The sequence below is a fragment of the Sinohyriopsis cumingii genome, chromosome 19 (assembly GCF_028554795.1).
Source record: "Sinohyriopsis cumingii isolate HCF-2022 chromosome 19, ASM2855479v2, whole genome shotgun sequence".
Taxonomy (NCBI): Eukaryota; Metazoa; Mollusca; class Bivalvia; order Unionida; family Unionidae; genus Sinohyriopsis; species Sinohyriopsis cumingii.
Genome location: NC_142979.1, coordinates 39,506,299 through 39,513,575, shown reverse-complemented (window position 1 = coordinate 39,513,575; position 7,277 = coordinate 39,506,299). Strand labels below are relative to the sequence as shown.

Below are 7,277 nucleotides of genomic sequence, written 5' to 3'. Positions count from 1 at the left end.
TTATATACTTCTTTTTGCTTAAAAGGGGGTACGAACATCAAAATCTGAATTTCTGTCTAAAGTGGAGACAAGCATTTTCATTTTCCAGCTCTGATTCATTTAATCTAAATTGAAATTCCGTTTCTTCCTTTACTCTTTCTCTCTGCAACTGCATTTTCCTCTGGTTTTTTTTTCTCTTTAACTGTATTTGCCTTTCTTCTTTTTGTAACTGCACCTATATTGTATTAAATCCCAAATAATCATAGAATTACAGACACACAATGATTAAAGTTCTGAATAAATTTTAGTGAGAATCCAAATTGAATCCATCGATGAAAGTGTCGATTTGCATGTGGAGGCCGGTGAAGAGTTGGATCATAATAAAACAATCCAAGAAAATATCCTTATTTCAAATTTTACTATAAATTCAAGTCTCTAGATAAATGAATGTTGTTTTTGAGGAGCACTTTCTTTGTATTTCCTGTGAAAAAAATAATTTGAATAAATAGAATTCCAGCCCAAATGAACTTCCGGACACAACAAGTTTACAATTAACTCTGCTCAGATCTTAAAGCACGAATGAACAATTTCTAGAAAAATGAGATTATATTGTCCTCTGACCTCTAGTCACAATTAGCATTTAATATAATAATAAAAAACGCTTTCACCTCAATCAAAATAACTTTCTAAAAGGTTTCTAATATGTACAAAATTAAATCTTAGTTATAATTAGAATCTATCGCTCCGGTGGCCTAGTGGTTAGAGCGTCCACCTTGGATGCGGGGGTCGTGGGTTCGATCCCCGGCCGAGTCATACCAGAGACTTATAAAAAATTGTACTAACAGCTGCCTCGCTTGGCGCTCAGCATTAAGAGGTTAGTGTTGGGAGTGGTCGGCCTGGTGTCAGGATAATGTGATTGGGTAGGACATCACGATACATGTCTGCGGCATGATGACCCAGTAACAGACATCACTATACACTGCCACACCGCAGACATCGTAGCAATATGACTGTAAAATTGTTAAAGCTACGTTAAAAATCCAAATCACACACACACACACACACATATATATATATATATATATATATATATATATATATATATATATATATATATATATATATATATATATATATCGGGCGAAGATAATAATCATAATAGTTAACCTAAACACATAGAAAACTATCTTCTACTATCTTCTATCTATAAACTGTTCACAGAATTTTAAAAAAAGTCGTATTTCTGTGCAGGCGCTATGTTTGTTAATTACATTAAACATTACATTAATTTTGATACTTTTGTACATTACCTTAATTTAATTATTGTGTACTGTTTAAAAAATATATAAACTACAGACAGTTTTAAAAACAGATGTATAATGCATTTTCGTGACAGCATGCATCACTAAATAAACTCTCGTGTAAACTTCCAGCACAAAAGTATTATTAACAATTTACACCGTTTAGATTTGGAACTAGATGAAGCCAGTCTGAGGTTAGAGAAGAACAATGTATCATCATACATGTCGTCAAAAAAATAGTGCTTTTTTCCCTATTCTGTCAAACCAGATTCACTTATCCGGATGAATAAAAATTTGACTAATAATAAGGTCACATTATCCCAGCAGGTTATGCTTGGTATCTTGCTTCTGTAACTTGCCAATTCATTCATGATAATTAGCAGTCTGATTTATCCATAGTTTTCAATCATTTTCCTAAAGATTTTCCTGATATTTTTACGACCGGTTCTCACATCCACTCAGGTATAATGGCGTAAACTGTCCAGAAGACATGCTACTTTGATACTTGCTAAAATATTTTGAATGATGACTTTTTTCACCGTAATGAACCGATTGATCACTCACAATTGGTGAAAATTTATCAAATGTGATACAAGATAGTAAATTGCAGGACAATCACTGTAAATATACACTTGTAAATAAAAGAGTCAAATGCTACCGATGGTATGTAAGTAAATTCAATAACTTTGATGAATTGTTTGAAACACACCACAGTTTAATATTTTTATCGGCTTGGGGTCTATATAATTGTTCTAGATTACTTCCCTTTGTCTGAGGCATTGTACAATGTGCCTTGTAATTTACCCAACCCAGGATATAGACAATAAATCCTTGTGTGAAACAAAAGACATTTCTCCCAAAATATCAAGACATTTCAGAAACGAATCCTCAATATTTTGATGCCAATATTATGATTCTTTTTTTTTCTTCAGAGGGATACCAAATTTAAATACATCCATCTAGATCTTCATGGCGACAGTTGCCAGAGAACTATGTATTTTCACGTTCTTCCCAGGAAAAGTGCTATTGGCAACACATGATTATTATGAAAGGATATTTTGATTTATGTGATGAGCAATGGAACCAGCCTTTATGTGGTGTCATATTAAATAAAGTATATTAAAAAAAATATCTGATTAGCCGCAAATAATTTTCACAAAAAAGAACATGATAATTCTGAGTGTCCGTATGAATAGAGAAACTGTACGCAATAGTAGGCTACATCTTAAAATTAGTTCATTTTGTCGCCACACAGGTACAAGTGGATGTACACGACGAGATACTATCAAACCGGAATTTTATAGCGGGCACTTACAAATGAAAGTTTCTTCAAATAAGGGCCAGGTAGCATATCATTTTCATCCTTTAATAGCTTCATGTCGGAAAGATCGTTCATAAGATTAGGCTTGTTTTGCCAGTCTTGCCACAAATGTATAGCAAATTTAGCTAGACATGAACAGTACATTCTATGAGAATTGAATTATAAACTGGCTAGACATGAAAAGCACGGTGTATGGGAACTGAATAGTAATTTGGATAGACATGAACAGTACAGTCTATGGGAATCGAATAGTAGTTTTGCTAGACACGAAGAGAACAGTCTATATGAATTAAACAGTAGCTTTCCTAGTCATGAACAGTACGGTCAAAAGGAATTGAACAGTGGTTTGGCTTGACATGAACAGTACGGTCTATGGGAACAGGAACAGTACAGTCTCTGGGAATGGAACAGTAGTTTGGCTAGACATGAACAGTACGGTATATGGGAATTGAACAGTAGTTTGGCTAGACATAAACAGTACGGTCTATGGGAATTGAATAGTAGTTTGGCTAGACATGAACAGTACAGTCTATGGGAATTGATCAGTAGTTTGGCTAGACATGAACAGTACAGTCTATGGGAATTGATCAGTAGTTTGGCTAGACATGAACAGTACAGTCTATGGGAATTGAACAGTAGTTTGACTAGCCAAGAACAGTACAGTCTATGGGAATTGAACAGTAGTTTGACTAGACAAGAACAGTACAGTCTATGGGACTTGAACAGTAGTTGGGCTAGACGTGGACAGTGTAGTATATGGGGATCGAACAGCACTTTGGCTAGACATGAACAGTACAGTCTATGGGAATTGAACAGTAGTTTTACTAGACATGAACAGTACAGTTTGTGGGAATTGATCAGTAGTTTGGCTAGACATGAACAGTACAGTCTATGGGAATTGAACAGTAGTTTGACTAGCCAAGAAGAGTACAGTCTATGGGAATTGAACAGTAGTTTGACTAGACAAGAACAGTACAGTCTATGGGACTTGAACAGTAGTTTGACTAGACAAGAACAGTACAGTCTATGGGACTTGAACAGTAGTTGGGCTAGACATGGACAGTGTAGTATATGGGGATCGAACAGCACTTTGGCTAGACATGAATAGTACGGTCTATGGTTTAATTATTTTCTGAGCCTTAAAGAAGAATGTAAACTGGTCAGTGAAAACAATCAGAAAAATCTCACATGCGAGTGTGGAAATACAATCAAAATGGAGAGAACTGTAAAATCAGTCTTGATAAATTTTGATATAATATAATCAATGCAAGCAGTAAAAAAATTAATACTAGCAGATATCACCAATGCGACATGCCTTTCAAATAGAACGGAGTTAAAAATACAAACTTTGTGAAGAGCGTATTAATTTGAATAAATGAGATTGGTATTGTAATGATGTACGTATGAATGTGCTGAAAAATAATCAGGGACAAATTTTGATAAATTATAACCAGGAAATTTATGTAAAGTAAGTGTCATACTAGTTGAATTATGATCATGGGACTATTACAAATACTAGCAATAACTTATTCTCATGTAAAATAAAATAACAATGTAACAAACAAAAAACGCAAAAACGAAACGAAAATTCGTCTCCTTTAAGATTGCTTTCAATCTAGAAAGAAATTAATAAAATTAACGCCCTAGCTGTATGATCTGTAAAATAGTTAGACTTTACTTGGGAAACGATCAAGATTTATATTTATTTTACAATTATGTCAAAACATGCATATACAGAATAATAATTAGGAAAATTAACCAGTTTGTTTGTGTAGATTATACTCATAGTAGATTATACCAATAGTAGATTATACCAGTAGTAAATTATACCCGTAGTAGATTATACCCATAGTAGATTGCGCAGTAGATTATACCCGTAGTAGATTATATCCGTAGTAGATTATACCTGTAGTAGATTATACCCATAGTAGATTATACCAATAGTAGATTATACCCGTAGTAGATTATACCCATAGTATATTATACCCATAGAATGTTATACCAATAGTAGATTATACCAGTAGTAAATTATACCCATAGAATGTTATACCAATAGTAGATTATACCAGTAGTAAATTATACCCGTAGTAGATTATACCCATAGTAGATTATACCCGTAGTAGATTATACCTGTAGTAGATTATACCAATAGTAGATTATACCCATAGTATATTATACCCATAATAGATTATACCCATAGTATATTATACCCATAGTATGTTATACCAGTAGTAGATTATACCCGTAGTAGATTATACCCATAGTAGATTATATCCGTTGTAGATTATACCTGTAGTAGATTATACCCATAGTAGATTATATCCGTAGTAGATTATACCAATAGTAGATTATACCCATAGTAGATTATATCCGTAGTAGATTATATACCCATAGTAGATTATACCCATAGTAGATTATACCTATAGTAGATTATACCTATAGTAGATTATACCCATAGTAGATTATATCCGTAGTAGATTATATATGTAGTAGATTATACCTGTAGATGATTATATCTATTGTAGATTATACCCATAGTAGATTATACCCGTAGTAGATTATATCCGTAGTAGATTATACCTGTAGTAGATTATATCCGTACTAGATTATACCTGTAGTAGATTATACCCATAGTAGATTATACCCGTACTAGATTATACCCGTAGTAGATTATACCCATAATAGATTATACCCATAATAGATTATACCCATAGTATAAACAATGACAACACAAGACAGACTAATGTTCATGGATTGGCATCACAGAACGAAGTCGTTAAACAGCAATGAACTGATTAGACTTAGGTAAATACAGCCGAAGAGAAAAAGAATAAAGAAAAAGGTTGACAGGTAAATAATTTTATTTATAATACCCTTAGTAGCAAAACCAATGCTTATATATTTAGCCAGTTAATGCATCAACTCAAATAAATTTGGTATATTATGCCTATCTATCTCTCTTATATACATACTTACATTCATGAATACAAACGTACACGCACGTGCATGGGTACACACTATATTTATTCCCTATATATTCTCTGCTAAATCCTGTCATGACTCAGTACACAGTTGATTTCCTTATAAATTCCAGAATAATGAAATATGCAAGAAATCTGTGAATTTAGAAGCTGATGGCTTCAATAGTATATTGAAAATAGATTACTTAGGTGCCGTGTATACCCCTGTGTAAGTTCCACCGTCAATACTTGCTTGATAATATATGATACGAACTTCACTTTACATTTGTCAAGAAAGATACTTGTCATTAAAGTACGGTTATTTAGTTTTGGAAACACTGTACAGCTCAGTACGGAAATGTAGCTGAGTAGAGTATATATAAAGACAAAATTGTTGGGTCAAAATTGCGCTCTGAGTCTCTATTGCGAAAATAATTGTGTACTGATTGTATACCGACAAGCTATCTTTACAATCAGTAACATATTGGAGTTTAGAAATCCATTCACATGTGCGTCACTAACAAAGTGTACTCGAGATAAATTTGTCTCAGATTACCTGTGTGACGGAATCACCATGGAGCACAATTAGTGGGCTAGTTATAAACGGCACTGGATATATTGAACATCTTCAACCTTTCAATATTATCTGTTCATTGGAAAAGTGATTTTTGTTTATGAAGTATTATATTTTTACTTATCTATTACCTGCTTATTTGATGCATTCGTTCACTTTTCTGGGTCGACACATTATTTTGAACACTGCAAAGGATTATCATTTTCATTTGAAAGGTAAGCATAATCCAGTCAATAATTAACTAACTAATCTTTAAACTTTGCATATTTGAATAGAGCTACAGTAGGAGTGTTCGAGACAATAGATGAAAGACAAATGTATAGACGGACAGTAGTATACATATAAATTAATTACAACAGACTAACTAAATGTTTTTTCATATGAGATAGATTCTATTCAAGATGAGTAACACCTTTTCACTCCACATGAGGGCAATGTAAGGACACATTAGAATTATATGATTGAATAGATATGATTTGTTACAATAAACGCCATTGTCAACATTCCCCAAATTTTGTGCTTTTGTCACCACCATTTAGTTTGGCCATAACGCTTGAAGCGTTAAAAAAAATTCTGTTTTCTATGTGTATGGGTTAAAACTGGAATCACACCATTATTGTAGACTTATCGAGAATTTTAACATGCATATCAAAATATGGGTATACTTTACTGAGTGGTGCAATGCGACTTAGAGAAAGAAAGAGGTGAACAGACGACGGCAAAAACGACTTTTAAAAACCGTGAAAGTGAGTTTTGACGATGAACCCTATCAGACTGAATGTAGTATAGGTCATAAACTATTTTTTTTATATTTCATAATAAGATAACAGTATGAGAAAAATTTGGCGATGTCACTTCCGGAAATGCTCTCCTTATGCATACAGGAAATACATGCGTATATTTCCATATTTAGGCCTAAGTCATTCCTCTCTCTCTCTCTCTCTCTCTCTCTCTCTCTCGGGGAAAAACAGATCTTAAATATGCCAACACTGTACATTTATGTAAGCAATGAGGAGATCTATTAAACAATAAACAAAGCAAACCCCGAGAGGTATGTTTCAGTTATTAGCTTTGTTAATATATATTTTATCACACAAATCTTGTAAACTGCCATTAATTACATGGCCTGTTTCTATTGGATG

The 7,277-nt window shown here is 33.2% G+C and overlaps 1 protein-coding gene across 2 annotated transcripts in view; it reads left to right on the top strand.

Annotated features, from left to right (window-relative positions):
- The first annotated feature begins 6,136 nt into the window (after positions 1-6,136).
- Positions 6,137-7,277, top strand: part of LOC149775534 (uncharacterized) — a 133,415-nt gene continuing 132,274 nt past the window's right edge. For both annotated transcript variants that reach the window (XM_089943297.1, XM_089943293.1), the window contains exon 1: positions 6,137-6,350. The gene's annotated coding sequence lies outside the window, so the exon portion shown is untranslated. The remainder of the gene's footprint in view (positions 6,351-7,277) is intronic.